The following is a 20,147-nucleotide window of genomic DNA, read 5'->3' on the forward strand; positions in this document are numbered from 1 at the left end:
CAGGGGCTGGATGCAGGTCCTTCTTCTTACAGAGACTCAGCACGGGGGACAGGGGCTGGATGCAGGTCCTTCTTCTTACAGAGACTCAGCACGGGGGACAGGGGCTGGATGCAGGTCCTTCTTCTTACAGAGACTCAGCACGGGGGACAGGGGCTGGATGCAGGTCCTTCTTCTTACAGAGACTCAGCATGGGGCACAGGGGCTGGATGCAGGTCCTTCTTCTTACAGAGACTCAGCATGGGGGTTCCCCATCCAGATGGGGGTTCCCCGCCCGGAGTATGGGATCTGGATGCTGGCCAGGCCCTTCCTCTATTTTTTATTTGTTTGTTTGTGTTTTGTTTTTTTGAGACGGAGTCTCGCTCTGTCACCAGGCTGGAGTGCAGTGGCGCGATCTCAGCTCACTGCAAGCTCCGCCTCCTGGGTTCAAGTAATTCTCCTGCCTCAGCCTCCAGAGTAGCTGGGACTACAGGTGCCTGCCACCATGCCCAGCTAATTTTTGTATTTTTAGTAGAGATGGGGTTTTACCATGTTGGCCAGGATGGTCTTGATCTCTTGACCTCATGATCCACCGGCCTCAGCTTCCCAAAGTGCTGGGATTACAGGCGTGAACCACTGCGCCCGGCCCCTTTCTCTTACATAAACTCAGCATGGGGGTTCCTCCCCCGGAGCATGAGCTCTGGATGCTGGGCAGCTGTCTACTGCAGTGACCCAAGCTTCCCCTTCGGAGACCCATTCATCAATCAATCAATCCATAAACATTCACTGAGCACCAAAACTGAAATACCAGTGGTTGCCTGGGCTTCCCACCACACGCTTCCCCAGCCCCAGCCCCTGCCTTTGTCTTTGCCATTTTTTCTATTCTAAATTCCTTCCACAGCTGATCACACCAATGATGAAAACATTGAAAACATAACCCAAGGATCATCAGGCCAACTTACTCCTTCTCTGTCTTGGTACCTTGAACTAAGAGCTTAGGAGTCAACAGCTGACAGTTCGTACTGGAATGAAAGGCCCAGCAGAACCGAAGCAGAGTCTGTGCTGAGGCAAGCTGAAGGCCTGTGTGTGTGTGTGTGTGTGCACATGTGTGCATGTGTGGGGCGTGAGCATGCACAGGTGTATGTGCACAGACCATGTGCCGCCGTGAAACAGGGAGAAGTCATGTCTTTGACAGCCCGAGGTGTCTGAGACACATGTGGCCTGGTTTGGCTTCTGCCGTGGGTATCTGTGGGATGACCTGGGTACCCTCCAGCACGCCCCAGGCTACCCAGGCCAGGCTGAGTGGGTTTCTATTCCTTGTAACCAAACAGCTCCTGATGAAGACAGATGCCAGCCCTGTGCCGAGTACAGCCCCAGCACTAGGCATTGGAGTCGTGGGCAGGGCTGACACCCGGAAGGAGGGTCCCATGCGTGAGAGGCAGCTGTGCTCCCTGACAGGCTGCCGGATCACAGAACAGCTACAAGGAGTGGAAGGGCCAGAGCGTTCCTCCAGCTCAGGCCCTTCGTGAACAGATGGGGACACGGGGAGCCATAGTGGTGAACGGCAGGCTTGGAGTCACGCTGCAGTCGTGCCTGCGGAGAGCTGAGCCCGGAGCTGCGGTCGTGCCTGCGGAGAGCTGAGCCCGGAGGCAGTTCTCCAGTTCCTCGGGTCCTTTCTGCCTTGCCAGGCCTCTGCCAGGGTGGGAGTCTGCCCCTAGCCTGCTGGTGAGGGGCAGACACCGTGGCATAGAGGCTGTGCCCCTGCTTGACATGCCTCCGCCCTTCACCCAATGGCCACCTCAAGGTCTGCCCAGCAGATAGGGAGACTTGGAGTCCTTTGTTGCCACTTTCTGTGCGCACAGACACCTCTGTGACTCCAGGGCAGCGCTGCAGCACGTCTGAACGCCCACTGACAGGTATTCATCAACTGAGTACGGTGATAAACTGCTCCGTCTGACAGGCATCGGCTCCAACACCGCTGGTTTACAGCTCACGGCCAAGGCCACGGTTGAAGGGGCTGTCTAGGGCTGGGAGAAAAGCAGTGGGGTGTGAGCGTGTCACAGAGAAAGCATGGATTTCCGTCGTCATCGGCCGCTCCAGTCCTTGGCCAACTTACCTGAACATGAGGTGTCAGGCAGGAAAGGGGGCTGGGGGAATTTGGCTCAGCTCGCACTTCCAAATTCAACCCTGTGTCTGAGAGGCAAGAAGGCCTTGGAGACGCTGCTCCTGCATTGAGAAGCTTCCCCTTTCCAAAGAGATCATGTGTGTTATGGGTGGAATTTTGTCCCCTAAAACTCACATATTGGAGCCTAAGCCCCAGTCCCTATGAAGGGGGCCTCATGTGGAAATAGGGTGTTTGCAGATGTAATCAAGGTAGGATGAGGTGTCTAGGATGGGCCCTAATCCCGTGTGCCTGTGTCCTTATGAAAGGGAGAGATGTAGACAGAGACAGACTGTACACGGGGAGAGGCCAGGCGAGCACGCAGGAAGAGGTGGGGTGATGCTTCCAGGAGCCGGGGCCACCAGAGACTGCCAGCAACCTCCAGAAGCTGGAGGGCGGCCTGGGACGGACTCCTGCTCAGCCTCAGAAAGAACCAGCCCTGCCCACGACTCGGCCTTGGCCTTCCCGTCTCTGAGCTGCGAGCGGACACATTTCCGTTGCTCAAGCCGTGGGGTTTGCGCCACTTTGTTACAGGGGTCCTGGGAAAGTAATAATGTCACTGCAGAGCAGGGAGCAGGGCTGCAGGACCCCGTGAGTGCAGGGTCCAGACACACAAGTCACCTGGAGAATTGTCACCTGAACCATCCATTTAATTAAAGGGAAAAAAGACAAGCTCGTCGGACAACTGGTTTAGCGGATCTTCTTTCCCTCTTTTGTCAGTAGTTTGCCTCCCTTTACTTCCGGTTCCATAGTTCTGGTGATCGAGGGAGGCTGTGGGTGGAGGCCTGCCACCATCTCGCCGGGTCTGAGGTCGGCAGCCTCTTCAAGCAAACGCCTGCCTCTGTGACCTAATTCAGAACTCCAGTGGGGCCAGGGATATGTGCACAGGGCTCCATTAGGAAAGAAAGCTGCTTGCGCCACAGCTGACTAATGCTTCTTTTGGGGCCAGCAAACTGTCTCCTGTGAGGAAATATATGATTCTATAATTTCCCTAAAATTTAAAATTGGAGTTCTGCTTGGAGAGAACTAGCCCACACTGATTCACAGCATCCTAGGGAGGACAAGCCTGGGGGTTTTGGAAGTTACACCAAGCCTTTCACATCCGAAGGGCTGTCCTAGGAAAATGTGGACTTCTGTTGAGCCCAGACAGAGGTGCCTGCTGAGAACATTCAGCCTCAAAGAGTGACCACTTTAACTCCGCAAGGAATCAGATACCGCGGGGAAGGCAGCTGTGCGGTTGGGAGAGAGAAGGATGGTCACTTCAAACCCAGCTGATTGGGAGGCTGAGGCAGGCGGATCACAAGGTCAGGAGTTCAAGACCAGCCTGGCCAACATAGGGAAACCCCGTCTCTACTAAAAATACAGAAAATTAACCGGACATGGTGGCAGGTGCCTGTAATCCCAGCTACTTGGGAGGCTAAGGCAGGAGAATCGCCTGAACCCAGGAGGCAGAGGCTGCAGTAAGCCGCGATCATGCCACCGCACTCCAGCCTGGGTGACAGAGCCAGACTCCATCTCAAAAAAAAAAAACCAAAAAAGAAAAACCACCACCAGCTGAAACGTTAAGAATAGTGTGGTCTTAGCCTGAAAATCCAAGGGAACATTTAATTTATCTCCAGCAAGGTGGTTAATCTGGATTTTAGAGACCCCCCAAGAGGTCTGTGGATAAAATTTAGAAGTCCATGAACTTGAGTGAGAAATAATTATAGGTTTATTTTCACTAATTTCCAACTAAAATCTGACATGCCCTTCAATAATGAACGTGAACTGCAAAGCACAGCTGTAGGAGTTCATCCTGTGGCTCTGTCACCAGCAGAAAGCACAGATATTCTTACTATCACACTAGTGTGGACGTCTCCATATGCCTCACATTTTTACAGAGATCCTAGAACGTTGTTTACACATGTCATTCCTTTGAAATAGCCAGGTCAGACCCTCCCAGAGATCTGCTCATTTCGTGCATTAAGGAGAGGCGTACACAGCGCTCTGCTACACATTTGCTTAAATGTTTTGATAAGTGTATTCCAATATGAGTGTTCTCCTTCTTTTTTTTTTTTTTTTTTTTTTGAGACGGAGTCTTTCTCTGTCGCCCAGGCTGGAGTGCAGTGGCGTGATCTCGGCTCACTGCAAGCTCCGCCTCCCGGGTTCCCGCCATTCTCCTGCCTCAGCCTCCTGAGTAGCTGGGATTACAGGCGCCCGCCACCGCGCCCGGCTAATTTTTTGTATTTTTAGTAGAGACGGGGTTTCACCATGGTCTCGATCTCCTGACCTTGTGATCTGCCCGCCTCGGCCTCCCAAAGTGCTGGGATTACAGGCGTGAGCCACTGCGCCCGGCCGAGTGTTCTCCTTCTTAAGCCTACATATTTTGCATTATTCACTGAAATATTTTCTTCTGAGAAGCCACCCCTGAGTTCCACCAAATAGCCCAGCAATGGAAGGCACCTCGGGAGCCCCTGACCTAGGACTGGGACTGGAGTCAGACTCCAACCAGGAGAGTAGAAGGCACTGTGAGTGCTGTCATATGCCATATAACTGCAGTCACCTTGAGACCGCATAGACAACAGCAGTCCTGTAAGAACCTTTTTTTTTTTTTTTTTTTTTGGAGATGGAGTCTTACTCTGTGGCCCAGGCTGGAGTGCAGTGGCACAATCTTGGCTCACCGTAACTCCACCTCCCAGGCTCAAGCGATTCTCCTGCCTCAGCCTCCCGAGTAGCTGGGATTACAGGTGCCCGCCACTATGCCCGGCTAATTTTTGTATTTTTAGTAGAGACGGGGTTTCACCATGTCAGCCAGACTGGTCTTGAACTCCTGACCTCAAGTGATCCACCTGCCTCAGCCTCCCAAAGTGCTGGGATTACAGGCGTGAGCCACCGCACCCGGCCATCATCCCGTAAGATTCTAATGCCATATTTTCACTGTGCCTTTTCTATGTTTGATGTGTTTGGATATGCAAATCCTTACCATCGTATGACAACTGTCTACATTACTCAGTCTCAGACTCTAGAGCAGCTGGAGTCACAGGGGAGTCCACCACCAGCTGCCAGGGACGCCCACTGAGTCACCAACACTCAAAATGCCTGGTGTCACCCTTCTTTCTGTTTCCCATCTTTCACTTGTACCTTCGTTATCAGGATCCAGCCAGAAGCCAATGGTCTGCGGAGTTGCAGGGTCAGCCAGCCGGGGCCCCAGCAGAGCAGGGAAAAGGAGACCAGGGCCCCAGGCAACGGCAGGGTGTGGGATCCCGCAGTTTTCACCTGCCCAAGCACTGCCATCAGTGTTCTGGGTTTCTCCAAAGTCCAAACACGTGCCTCCAGCTCAAGCAACACAAAGAGTTTGAGAGAAAATTTAGATGTTAGACCACAGTCTCAACATCATGGCCCACAATGTCCATCCACTGACAGCTCCGGCTGCCTGGGCTTGGCCGGGCCACAGAAAGCATCGCATCTCTGTGTGTTATTTATGCACCTGGAACGCCGGCTCCTGTGCTCCTGCAGCCACCTCCCTCCACTTATCTCATCGATAACAGCAGGCATGCTTGTGCCACAGACACTGCTGAGGGAGAAGAAATAAAGTAATGAGATTCTCTTACTGATTTATTCATCCTCAGGCAAACTTGATCTGGAGCATACAATAAATATTGTGATACCTATGTGAATTAAAACAATCACTTACTTATTAGCGCTTGGCACCAGAAATACAGTCAGGATTAATGTCTTGGGATTCCTGCCGCTCCCTCTAATCTTATCTATTTTACAAGTAAGCTCTTTGCCTTCTGAGTTCATTGTAGGAATTGCAGTTTTACATCAATTACATTTCCATTAGCATTGTAGATATCCCTTTTCATATAACATTATCAGGCTGCAGATATACAAAACGTCAATATCTTCCCTCACTTCATTATGCTAATCACACTCTGAGCTCCAGTGCCGAGTCCGTCCAGGAGTCAGATGTTTGTGCTGATGCAACAGTTATAAGCAGCGCAGCTGCTGGCCTCATTGCAGACGCAGACGAGGGCTAATGGGCCGGAGTAAAGCATGTGACTGCCGTGGTGACCTTCTCACCATGCCGGCACCCTGAGATCTGTCACGCAGCTCCAGGGGCCCCATGTCACTCCTCATGGGCTCCTTCACCGGCTACTTCTCCACACTGCAGTTGCAACTGCCACATCAATGACCGAAGTAGAAAGAACGACAGTGTGAACTCACACCTAGGAATATGTTTCTGGCTGGTTTTCAATCTCGACCTGCTCACCTTAGAGCTCCATGTCCTACGGCGCCCATCAATCCTGTCCATGGAATCTGTTAGTTTATTTATTTATTTATTTACTTTGAGATGGAGTCTCGCTCTGTCACCCAGGCCAGAGCGCAATGGCGCGATCTCTGCTCACCCTGACCTCCACCTCTCGGGTTCAAGCGATTCTCTTGCCTCAGCCTCCTGACCACGCCCAGCTCATTTTTGTATTTGATTAGAGATGGGGTTTCACCATGTTGTCCAGGCTGGTCTCGAACTCCTGACCTCAGGTGATTCACCCACCTCAGCCTCCCAAAGTGCTGGGATTACAGGCGTGAGCACTGCGCCCCACCATGTCCATGGAATTTAAAGGTGGAAGAAGAGCTGGAGGCTCCAGGTCAGTCACTGACGTAGCCGTTCCTCGACAGCCTAAACAGCATATGCACCAGGTGGATCAGAGCGCCCTGTCCAAGGGCAGCTTCCCTAGCAGCAACCCTTGTGTTGGGGGCGATGCCTGCAAGTTTTCGCAGTGTGCTCTTGAGGCAGCCTTGCAGGAGAAGGCATGGAACGGGCAGGGCCAGGGCTTGGGTAAGGCAGCCTTGACTGGACACGGGAAGCTGTGCCCTGAGGCTAGGGGGCAGGCCTCGGGCCCCTGCTGTGGGCTTCTAGCAGCCAGCACCCGACAGTGTGGGCTCCTGGACTGGCCCAGCAGCGCGCATTGCAGCCCAGTGCACACCGGCTCCCACCCACTTCCACGCCTCTATCACGGTCTTCCTCCCGGGAAGGAGTTCCTGTCTCCCAGATGCCCAAACCCCATCTCTCCCAAGTCTGCTTGTCCTTGTCCCCAGCCAGCCCACACAGAGCTCCCATTGCGGAGGCTGTGCCGAGTCTGAGCCACACAGCCTGACATTTGCCGGAGGGCTGCCTCAGACGGTTCCTGCCTCCTGTGTGTTAGGTTTGCGTCTTCAGCACACTTACGTTTCCTCAGTGGTGGCGCTGCCGGTTAAATTGTGTCTCCCAAGAGACAGGTGGAAGTCCTAGCCCCAGTGTCTCAGAACGGGACTTCACTGGGGAACAGGGTTTTGCAGGCATGGTTAGTGATGAGGCTCTGCTGGAGTAGGATGGGCCCCCAATTCAATGTGACTGTGTCCTTGTAAGAAGATGATCCCACGGACACAGAGACGTGGTGGGTAGAATGCCTGTGACGCCAAAGGCAGAAGTTGGAGCCAGGCAGCTGCAACCAAGAAATATCAGGAATTCCGAGCCCCTGGGAGCTGGGAGAGGTGGAGGGACCATCCCCAAGAACCTCTGGAGGGAGCAGGCCCTACCCTCACCTGGATTTCCAACTTGCAGCCCCAGAACTGTGAGAACAGATTTCTGTTGTTTCAAGGATCTGTCTTGGTACTTGGTCAGGGCCGTCTGAGCAGACTCGCCGTGGGGAATGTGACCCTGGTTTAGCTGACTTTCTGTTTTGGTTTCACTTTCATTTGAGACAGAGTCTTGCTCTGTCGCCCAGGCTGGAGTACAGTGGCGTGATCTTGGCTCACTGAAACCTCTGCCTCCCTGGTTCAAGCGATTCCCCTGTCTCAGCCTCCCAAGTAGCTGAAATTATAGGTGTGTGTTTTGCCATCTTGCCCAGGCTAGTCTCGAACTCCTGCGTTCAGGTATCTGCCCGCCTTAGTCTCCCAAAGTGCTGGGATTACAGGTATGAGCCACTGTGCTTGGCTTAGCTGACACTCTAAATGCAGACATCCAGTTGAGCAGAAGACCTGAAGGAGGTCGTCTCAGTAGCACTAACTCAGGGCGCTTTCCAGACCCGCTCCAGAATCACCTCCACGGTTCACGGCACCTTTAAAAAATGTTTCCTCGGCCGGGCGCAGTGGCTCCCGCCTGTAATCCCAGCACTTTGGGAGGCCGAGGCGGGCAGATCACCTGAGGTCGAGAGCTCAAGACCAGCCTGACTAACATGGAAAAACCCCATCTCTACTAAAAGTACAAAATTAGCCAGGCATGGTGGCACATGCCTGTAATCTCAGCTACTCGGGAGGCTGAGGCAGGAGAATCCCTTGAACCCGGGAGGCGGAGGTTGTGGTGAGCCAAGATGGAGCCATTGCACTCCAGCCTGGGCAACAAGAGCTAAACTCCATCTCAAAAATTAAAAGTTTCCTCAATGGTAACAAAACTTGATTCTTTGAGGGGAAAATAGATTTTTAGAAGCACCAGATATGGGTGATGAAGTTGGGTTGAGGCACCGTGTCAGGTCAAGGGTGAACTGGGACTAGAAAGTCACAAGGTCACATGTACTGAGGCAAGCAAGCCCAAAAAGGCCTCAGGAGGCCTACACAGTGGGCTCAATACACACGCGTGTCACGGTCATGAGAAGAAAGCTCTGGAGACCAATGCCCTGGCAGATGTCGCTGGAGTTTAAGTCTTTTTATGTTTTTTAATTTTTTTTTTTAATGGAGTCTCACTCTGTCTCCCAGGCTGGAGTGCAGGGGCGCGATCTTGGCTCACTGCAACCTCCACCTCATGAGTGCGAGCAATCCTCCTACCTCAGCACCCCTTGTAGCTGGGATTACAGGCACCCACCACCATACCCGGCTAACTTTTGTAGTTTTAGTAGAGACAGGGTTTCACCATGTTGGCCAGGCTGGTCTCGACCTCATGACTTCACATGATCCACCCACCTCGGCCTCCCAAAGTGCTGGGATTACAGGCGTGAGCCACTGCGCCTGGCCACATCTTTTTATTTTATAGTCACAATTTGCATAATATTGCATAAAATATCATAATTTAAAGGATATTTGCATATCCTTTAAAAAAATAATCCACAGACGTCTGGGAGCGTAGAAAGGGACCCGTTAATGTGTTCCATTGACCAGCCACACATTTCTGGGGTGGAAGCTAGGTCTGGCAGAAGCTAGGTTTGCAGTGGAAGCCTGTGAGACCACACTGAATTGCTGAATTAAAGACTCACTACCATTGTCCCTGCATCAATGCCCCGGCCACTGTCACCAAATCGCCACAGACGCAGTGGCTTAAATATCATGAATGTCTTCTCTTCCAACTCTGCAGGTTAGAAGCCCTGCATGGTCTCCCAGGGTTACATCAGTACATCGTGGGCTGTGGTCTTTCAGGGACTGTGGGGAGGACCCACTTCCTGCCTTTCACAGCTTGAGAGGTGCCCACATACCATGGCTCTCATCCCGTCCTCCACCGTCAAAGACAGCTGAGCTGCCTCCCTCTGCCCTCTCCCCTCGCCCCTCCCCAGGCTCCCTCCCCTTTCTCCTGCCTCCCTCTTCCCCTGTCTGGACCCTGTGATTTTACTGGGTCCACCTTGATAATGCAGGACACCCTCCCTCCCTATTTGAAGGTGAACCAAGCAGCACTTTCAATTCCATCCTAAATACCCTTTGCCATGTAACCTAACATATTCCCAAGCCCCAGGGATTTGGATGTGGATACCTCGGGGCGGGGGAAAGAGGGTCATCATTCTGCTAACACATTCATTTATGCAAATGAAAACATTTATTCACTCATTTAATTTTTTCTTTTTAGCCTTTATCATGCCCCGGGCACCCTCCCAGAAGCTGAGGACCATAGCAGAGAACAATATAGATCCGATTCTTGGTCTCACTGAGCACACACTCTAAGGAGTGGACAAGAAACAAGACAAAGAAGACTGGGTGTGGTGGCTCATGCCTGTAATCCCAGCACTTTGAAAGAGTTGCTTGAGGCCAGGAGCTCAAGACCAGGTGGGCAGCATAGCAAGACCCCAAGAGTGTCCTCTGTGGGGCTCTGGCTTCTGCTCCCTGGACTGCCTTGAGCAGGAAGGTCTGCGACTACCTCTCCATGTACCAGATCGGAGGCTGCACGGGGATGAGGAGGGCAGGAGGGCTTGGCAGGAGGCTTTGCTCTACTCCAATAAGGAAGGAGGGGCTTGGACCAGGGAGATGAGTGCTGTTGCTGCTGTATTGCTGGATTCCAGATCTAGTGGGAAGATAGAGCTGAGATAATCTTCAGACAGGTTGGATAAAAGCAGGCGAGAAGGGGAGGTGTGAGGAGTAACCCCAAGGTTTCAGTCTGAGTGACAGGAAGGATGGAGCTGCCATTTCCTGAGGAAGAGGAAAGGTGCATCTTGATGAGAGGGGAGGCTAAGGTCTGATTCTTGGATGCTCTGAGTTTGAAATGCCCACAGAGTGCCTACCTGGAGAGGTCAGTGTCAGTTGGACACACAAGTCAGAAGCCCAAAGGAGAAATCCAGGATGGAGATATAAAGTTGGAAGTTATCACTAAGTAGAAGACATCCGAAGCCATAAGACTCGGTGAAGGCCCCCAGGAGAGACTTGACATGAGGAAGCAAAGAGGTTCAAGGATGGAGACTGGGCATATTCCAAAGCTCAAAGCTTGGGAAAATGGGGATGAGCCAGAAAAGAGAACTGCGAAGGAGCAGTGAGTGAAGAATAGAAAAAGCCTGAAAAGGGGATACCCTGGATCCCAAATAAAGAGAGCACTTCCAGAAAGATGAAGTCATCCACTATGTCAACTGTTGCAAAGAGCTTTGATAATATTGACACTGAGAACTGGCCACTGGATTTAGCAACATGGCGGTCTCTAAGATCATAATGAGAGGAATTTCAGGGAAGGGTGGGGTAGGCTGTATGGAGTGGGTCCAAAAGAATATGGAAGATTACCAGTGGCCACATAATCTTAGAAAAGAAGGACAAAATGGGAGGACTTATACGTCCTAATTTTAAAACATATTATAAAGCTACAGTGATTAAGACAGTGTGGTACTGGCCTAAGGATGGCTATATGGATCAATGGGATAGAACTAAGAGTCTAGAAACAAGCCCTCACACATATGGTCAATTGATTTTCAACGAGGATATCAAGACAATTACAGCACAGCTTTTTCAACAAATGTTGCTGGGACAACTGGATATCCACATGCAAAAGAATGAAGCTGGACCCCTTCCTCACACCAGACAAATAACTGAAAGTGGATATAGACCTAAGTGTAATCTATAGTTAAGTGTAATATAGTTAAGTGTAACGATAACATTCTTAGAAGAAAACATAGGAGCAAGTCTCCACGATCAGGGCTAGGTAAAGCCTTCTTAGATATGACAATAAAAGCATAGGTGACAGAAGAAAAATAAATGAAAGAAAGTAAAAAGACAACCCTTTTGGTGGGAGAAAACATTTTCAAATCATATATCTGATAAGGGATTCATATCCAGAATATTTAAAGAACTCTTATAATAATGTTTAAACCCATTAAAAATGGGTCAAGGAGGGCCAGGTGCAGTGGCTCACGCCTGTAATCTCAGCACTTTGGGAGGCCGAGGCAGGTCAACCACCGGGACCAGCCTGACCAACAGAGAAACTCCATCTCTACTAAAAATACAAAATTAGCTGTGTATGGTGGTACATACCTGTAATCCCAGCTACTCGGGAGACTGAGGCAGGAGAACTGCTTGAACCCAGGAGGTGGAAGTTGCAGTGAGCCAAGATTGCACCATTGCACTCCAGCCTGGGCAACAAGAGTGAAACTTGGTCTCAAAAAAAAAAAAAAAAAAGTAGGGTCAGGGATCTGAATAGATATTTCTCCAAATAAGACCCACAAATGGCCAATAAGCACACAGAATGTTTGACATAATCAACCACTGGGAAAATGAAATCGAAACCAAAGTGAGATACCAAGTCATGCCTGCTAGCATGCTACAGTGAAACAGATAGCAAGGGTATTGTGAGGATCTGGAGAAACCCTCATTGCCACTGACAACATAAAATGGTGACAATACTTTTGCAGTTCATTGAAACGTGACACATAGAATTACCATATGACCCCAAGAGAAATGAAAATGTATGTCTACCCAAAAGTCACATGTGAATGTTGATAGCAATGTTTTTCATCATAACCCAAAGATGGAAGCAATACAACTGTCCACCAGCTGAAGAATGAAGAAATAAAATGGTTATGTAAGGCTTGGGTGCGGTGGCTCACACCTGTAATCCCAGCGCTTTGGGAGGCCAAGGCAGGCAGATTACTTGAGGTCAGCAGTTTGAAACCAGCCTGATCAACATGGTGAAACCCCATCTCTACTAAAAATACAAAACTGGCCGGGCGCGGTGGCTCAAGCCTGTAATCCCAGCACTTTGGGAGGCCGAGACGGGCGGATCACGAGGTCAGGAGATTGAGACCATCCTGGCTAACCTGGTGAAACCCCGTCTCTACTAAAAATACAAAAAACTAGCTGGGCGAGGTGGCGGGCGCCTGTAGTCCCAGCTACTTGGGAGGCTGAGGCAGGAGAATGGTGGGAACCTGGGAGGCGGAGCTTGCAGTGAGCTGAGATCCGGCCACTGCACTCCAGCCTGGGCGACAGAGCAAGACTCCGCCTCAAAAAAAAAAAAAAAAATACAAAACTTAGCCAGGTGTGGTGGTGCACGCCTGTAATCCCAGCTACTCAGGAGGCTGAGGTGGGAGAATTGCTTAGGTCCAAGAGGTCAAGGCTGCAGTAATCACATCACTGCACTCCAGCCCGGGCAACAGAGCAAGACCCTGTCTCAAAATTCAAAATTTTAAAAAAATCAGAATTCTGTACAGAAATACACTGTATGTGGCTCCAGATTGATCTGCCGAGAGTACACAGTAGACAGGACAGATTTACCTTGCTATCAGAACCAAGGCAATCGATTAGATATACAGCTTCAGGAAAGCTCAGTATTAAACTGTCATTTTGTCAATAAAACGTCATTTCATCAATATAATGTCTGTGTGCCTGAATGCTTCTGCATAATTAATTCTGCAGATGCATTAAGGAATGTTATACACAATATTAATCAAAAAGTAGTGTCAATAGGAGGGTACTATATAATCCAGATGTAAAGATTACAAACCCTCCTGAAAGCTGTATTCCCACTGAGACACTTCCCATTTAGAAATATTTGTGTTTTTTTTTTTTTTTGTAAAATTGCAATTTACAAAATTAGTCAAGGAAAAAGCAATTAGAGTAATACAGAGAAACCTCTTGGGAAATTAATGTTCTTTATGAAACATTGTCTAGTAGTTGGAAAGACGGAGATGGCAGTGTCACCTGCACCTGTGAGGTCCCAGCGCTGTCCCCTCGCCTGGCCACACCAGCGCTACCCCATGCTCTCCTCCAGCTGCTGCAGAGCAGACACAGCCCCACCATTCTTAGAGGGACCCACAGGTGCCCCTATTGCACAGGCTGAGGCCAAGTCAGCCCAAAGCCCTGGGTGTCTGTCCAGTACCCCGGAAATGTTCCAATTTGCTCCAGGTGTCTGTCCAGGGCCCCGGAAATGTTTCAGTTTGCTCCAGGTGTCTGTCCAGGGCCCCAGAAATGTTCCAGTTTGCTCCAGGTGTCTGTCCAGAGCGCTCCAGAAACATTCCAGTTTGTTCCAGGTGTCTGTCCAGGGCCCCAGAAATGTTCCAATTTGCTCCACAGTTGTTTCAGAGCCTAGCACCACCTGACTACTCTAGATGGACAGGGGTTTGGGAGTGGTAGGGGAAAAGTAATCCGGCCCCCAATACAACTGGCCCCAGCTCCTGCCCCCCTTGACAGTGCTCCCCAAGTCCTTGTTCCTCTTCTGATTTCTTCTCCACCCTGGGGCTCTCGGCATCCCTGCTTTTTTCCTGATCTCCACAGCCACCTCACTCCTGCCTCCCACCCCACGTCCTGGGCCAGGATCCCACCGAGGGATCTCCACTGCCACGGCCCTGCAAGCCCAGGCTTTGCTCTTTCAGACCCTCATTGCGATGGCCATGGCTTTCCACAGGAAAACCTGCCATCCTCATCTAGAATCTACAAGGACGGAGGAGGGGTGAGAATTCCCACGCAGATGGACAGAAAGGGGCTTTGGGATGTACCCAGGGCCTCCTTAATGAGGTCCTGGTGTTTGGTTCTTCCATGGGGAGGGTGTTAGGCTGAAGGCTCAGCCCTGGTCAGGCCTGGAGCACAGCAAGATGTGACCGAGAGGCCACTGGAGGCCCTGCCCTGGCCAGTGCGGCCTGGCACAGGTCCTGCAGCCTCAGTCAGCACCCCTGGACTCCTGTGGGCACTGAGCACTGAGGCCTTGCCTGCCACCCACATTGTCATCTCGCAGCCTGTGACAGAGCTGCCACCTGGCTGGGGGTCACACTCCAGACACCTGGCAAAGCGAGGTCCCTGACTCCCAGGCTCTGAGCCCCGGCTTTGCCACCTACACACTCTGCTGCCCTGGGCAAGTTCCTCTTCTCAGTTTGTGCATCTGAAAAGGGTGAAAATAATAATGCCTGCTATGCTTCCAATGAGACAAGACGTTGCCGCGCGATTCACACAGGGCTGGGTTGCTGGAAGCTGCCAGTTGTGCTCAGGCGCCCTGTTCTGGCAGGGCTGGGCCCCTCCCTGCGCAGGAGACTCAGACTCCACTGCTGGGGACCTTGGCTTTGCAGTCAAACACACCTGAGCCCTCAACCTGGCTCTGCCGCCCCAGCTCTGTGGCTCTGGGCGAGTCACCCCTCCAAGCGCTTCCCTCTGAGGGAATGCCAGGGCCTGCCCTGCTTCCTGTGACTTTCTGTGACTAGTAACAACCTGCGTTTGGAAAGAGTGAAAGCAGTGACTAGGGAGCAGTGTCAGGAGATGCCTCCCTCCAGGATCTCAGCAGTTAGCAATCCGAGACAGGAGCTCACCACAGAGACCCCTGGGGGCTGCCCAGGAAAACGAATGGCAGAGGCCAAGCCCTGGACTCCAGCAGCCAAAAACCAAGGAACACGTGAGCGGAGATCGCGCCACAGCACTCTCCAGCCTGGGCGACTGAGCGAGTCTCCATCTCAAAAAAAACCAAACCTCTTTAGGTGGCAAGACAGATATTATTAACTCTGTGTATCATTAAAAGGCTCATGTTTGAATCAAATAGTTCTTATTAATTTAATTATTAAACCAAATTCGCCATCATTGCAGTTCCTTTCAAAAGAATAATTGTATTATCAATATATTTCCCATCAAGTATTCCTAGGAACTTACAACTACTTATAGATCTATATTCATGGTCTGAATGAGGTCCTATGTGTTAAATATTTTATCTTCTGCATCTGATGCCCTCTATCATCTAAAAATGTTTTATAATAGTTTGGGGAAAGCAAACTCTTTTTCCTTTCTTTCTTTTCTTTTCTTTTTTCTTTTTTGAGACAGAGTCTTGCTCTGTGGCCCAGGCTGGAGTGCACTGGTGCTATCTCGGCTCACTGCAAGCTCCGCCTCCCGGGTTCATGCCATTCTCCTGCCTCAGCCTCCCGAGTAGCTGGGACTACAGGCGCCCACCACCACACCTGGCTAATTTTTTGTATTTTTAGTAAAGACGGGGTTTTGCTGTGTTAGCCAGGATGGTCTCGATCTCCTGACCTCGTGATCCACCCACCTCCGTCTCCCAAAGTGCTGGGATTACAGGTGTGAGCCACCACGCCCGGCCAACTCTTTCTCTTAAGCTATAGGCCGTCAATTAAAAGGAGGGCTGTTTTGATGTATGTAAGTCGCACCATGATTCCTCTGCATATTCTGTCTGTGGAGGAGCCCAGCAAGCATTTTCCTCTTAGGTGATCTAAGTATGAAAGATTCACCAGTAAGTGTAGAGTGGTGATCACTCAGAATGATGGAAAGGTGACAGTGATGCCGATGATGAGAGTATTAATAAAAGGTTTCCTAAATTGCTCCTTAACTAAATCAATAAATCCCAACCTAGGGTGTCCAGGTCTCTAGGCACCTGGGAAGGTAGCCATGGGGAAGGGGAGGGCAGTGTCTTCTGGGTAATTCCCATATGTTACTTATAAAAGCTTAATTGAAATCCTGCACTCTCTCTTCAAGAGGTGGCCTTAGCTAGTCTTTGGAATCTCTTGTTGGAAATGGAGTTAGCTTGCCTCTGTGCAGGACGTGTGCTCTCCCTCTCATGTGGACAAGAAGCTCAATATGGATTTAATTAATTTTTGTCAAGCAATGCATTACTTTAAATACAGCTTGGTATGAAAGTATAAGGTTATTAGGGGGAAATAAGGAGTCTTTCATGGCGCAAAGTTTAAGCAGCAAACAAATGAATTCTAGAAAGATCATATACAGACAAATTGAGATAGAATTATGGCCAGATGTGGTGGCTCATGCCTGTAATCCCAGCACTTCAGGAGGCAGAGGCGAAAGGATCATTTGAGCTCAGGAGTTTGAGACAAGCCTGGACAACATAGCAAGATCTCATCTCCATTAAAAAAAAAAAAAAAGATTTGCAATGAACATCAAAACACATAGGTTGCAAATTCTCATTACTAAATATCTGGCTAAGAGACCAGAGGGGGAAAAAACCCACAAATTTGAAAAGACCAAATAAAATGAACACTACTAATGAATTAATGTTAATAGTTTATATTAAATATTACTAGCTTAGCAAATCACCACTCACCATTTAGAAAATGCTGGCCTACTCCCTGTAGACTATTCTGGAACAAGAATGTTATTCTACGCTATTGAAAAAGAATAGATCCTAGTTATTTGAGAGCCAATATAATGTTCACCCCCAACCTCCAAGGATACTTCACTATCTTTTCCCTTCCCTTTCCCCTTAAAAATAAAGGGCAGCCTTGATATACTGACTTCACCTATGTACATCAAAAGCCCTGAAAACTATGCGACATCCACAAACACGTCAAAAATGAGGTGAGCATTTCTGTGATTAAGTGAGAAATGTCGCTCTAGGAGCGTCTTGCGCTGTTTCACCGATGAACGGGACAGGGTCATAGAAGGTGCAGACTCAGCCAAGGCACAAGGGAAGTCCTCCCACTGTGGTCTTCCCGTAGGCTGAGCCTGCCAGCCTCTTCTGCAGCAACCGGAAGACCAGTGAGAATGCAGTCCATAAAGAGCTGCTGAATTGTTCAACGACTCGGGAGGTTTTTATGGAATTCTTACATTTTGAATTGTAGAAGCTAAAGACAAAAACCCAAAAAGCAGTCAACCAGTGATTTTTGCAGGACAGCTATTTTCTTTGGCTCTCGTGAGAACACCCAACTCTAGGATTTTGAAGCTTGGTGGCTTTAGGTGAAATGCAAGGTCGTGCCAGGTTGATTTAGTGCATTATTAGCTGTTTATACAGTACTGAAGCAGCACATGACGTATGAAAAATGACTTTCCGATCTCAGGGAATAAATCAGGACTAGCAAGTGATTCCACTTAATACTTAACTTTAGCGAGTAAAATATTACACCTGTTATTATTCAGGGCAAACACAGCCCCTTCCATTTGTTCATTGAGGAAACAATTTATTTGAGGACATTTAATTGCAATAGTGAAACCTGACTTGGGGGGTTAATCCCAGTTTATCGATGCAATTAAAAGCAGTGTGTTCTGTGTCTCATATTTATTACCCAGGGGTAGAATGTTGACACAACCCCGGTATCGAGATGGGTGTGCTTGAGAGTAGCTGTGCTGTGCGAGGTGTAAGGTGGGTGTTGCGTCATGTGTACCGCAAACACAACTCTACTCTGGGTCAGCGTTTGCATAACCTAATTGGGGAAAGGCTTCTAATTTGATTTTACTTGGAGCAATATGGGTTCAAATTGTTATATAGATCCAGCGTTGTTTGGTTTCTTGTCAATGATTCATGGTATTTTAATGCCCAGCAGGCAAATACTAAAGCTTCTCATCACACATTTGGCTGTGTTCCACAATTCCCTTGGCCTGAATTCCGCCCTCTTTTTTCTTTCCCCACCACTAGATCCCCATCCACTCATGTCTCAGATGTTGCTGCCTCTTGTCTGAGTCAGTTCCTGGCGTCTGCTCCCTCACAGCATGTTGGGGCCTGTGTCCGTTGCACACACCCAGGTCGGACGTTCTGACTGGGGAGTGTGAAGACTGGCATCACCTCCCCTCTGTCCCTCCCCGGGATTCATCATGAGATGCAGCCAGAGAAGGCAATTTCGAAGATTTTTAAAACATCTCTATTGGCTGGGCACGGTAGCTCCGCCTGTAATCCCAGCACTTTGGGAGGCCGAGGCAGGTGGATCACAAGGTCAGGAGTTCGAGACCAGCCTGGCCAACATAGTGAAACCCTGTCTCTACTAAAAATACAAAAATTAGCCAGGTTTAGTAGTATGTGCCTATAGTCCCAGCTACTTGGGAGGCTGAGGCGGGAGAATCACTTGAACCCGGGAGGCAGAGGTTGCAGTGAGCCAAGACCATGCCATTGCACTCCAGCCTAGGGGTGACGAAGTGAGACTCCATCTCAAAACAAACAAAAACTCTCTTTTAGGTACCATTTCCCAACTCATTTTACAAGTCTACTATTTTGCTGACATCCAAGCCAGATAAGGACACAGCCAGAAGAGAAAATGACAGACCAATATCCCTGATAAACACGGATGCAAAAATCCACAACAAAACACCAGCAGACTGAATTCAACAGCACTTTAAAAGGATCATTCCCTGTGATCAAGTGGGATTTATCCCTGGATGCAAGGATGGTTCAATATTACAAATCAATAAGTACAATATACCACATTAACAGAATGAAGGACAAAAACTATATGATCATCTCATTCAATTCATAAAAAGTGTTTAACAAAACTCAACATCCTCTCATGATAAAAAAAAAAACCCTTAACAAATTTAGGTATATGGTAGAAGGAACGTGCCTCAATATAGTAAAGACCATATATGACAAGCTCACTGCTAGCATCATACTCAATGGGGAAAAGCTGAAAGCTTTTCCTCTAAGATCAGGAACAAGACAAGGATATCCACTGTCACCGCTTCTACTCAACATTGTCCTGGAAGTCCTAGCCAGGGCAATTAGGCAGGAGAAAGAAATAAAAGGCATCAAATAGGGAAGGAGGCAGTAAAATTGTGTCTGTTTGCAGATGACACGATCTTATATATAGAAAACCCTGAAGACTCCACAAAAAACTGTTAGAACTGATCAACAAATTCAGTAAAGTTGACAGATACAAAATCAACATACATAAATCAGTAGCCTTTCTATACACTATGAACTATCTTAAAAGAAAATTAAGAAAATGATCCCATTTACAATAGCATCAAAAAGAATAAAATACTTCCATATAAATTTAACCAAGGAGGTGAAAGATCTGTGTACTAAAACTTATAAGACACTGAAGAAAACAAAGAAGTCTACAAATAAGTGGAAAGGCATCCCCTGTTCATGAATAAGAATTAATATTGTTAAAATGTGAGTACTACCCAAAGCAACCTACAAATTCAATGCAATCCCTGTCAAAATCCCAATGACATTTTTTGTATAAGTAGAGAAACAATCCCAAAATTCATATGGAACCACAAAAGACCCCACATAGCCAAAACAATCTTGAGAAAGAAGAACAGAGCAGGAGGCATTCCACTTCCTGATTTCAAACTCCATTGTAAACCTATGTAATAAAAATTAGCACGGTTGTGGCATAAAAACAGACACATAGACCAATGCAACAAAATCTAGGGCCTAGAAGTAATCCCACACATATATAGTTAACTGATATTTTTTCTACTTCATTTCCTGTAGAGATGGGGTCTCATTGAAGCGCCTAGTCTGATCTTGAACCCCTAGGCTCAAGTGATCCTCCCGTCTCAGCCTACCAAGTAGCTGGGATTACAGGCATGTACCACCATGCTTGGCTCAGGTTAACTAATATTTGACAAGGATGCCAAGAATACACAATGGAGGAAGAATTATCTCTTCAATAAACAGTGTTGGAGAATAGATATACACAAGCATAAGAATAAACTTTGA

This window comes from Trachypithecus francoisi, unplaced genomic scaffold (assembly GCF_009764315.1).
Source record: "Trachypithecus francoisi isolate TF-2019V2 unplaced genomic scaffold, Tfra_2.0 Lachesis_group4, whole genome shotgun sequence".
Taxonomy (NCBI): domain Eukaryota; kingdom Metazoa; phylum Chordata; class Mammalia; order Primates; family Cercopithecidae; genus Trachypithecus; species Trachypithecus francoisi.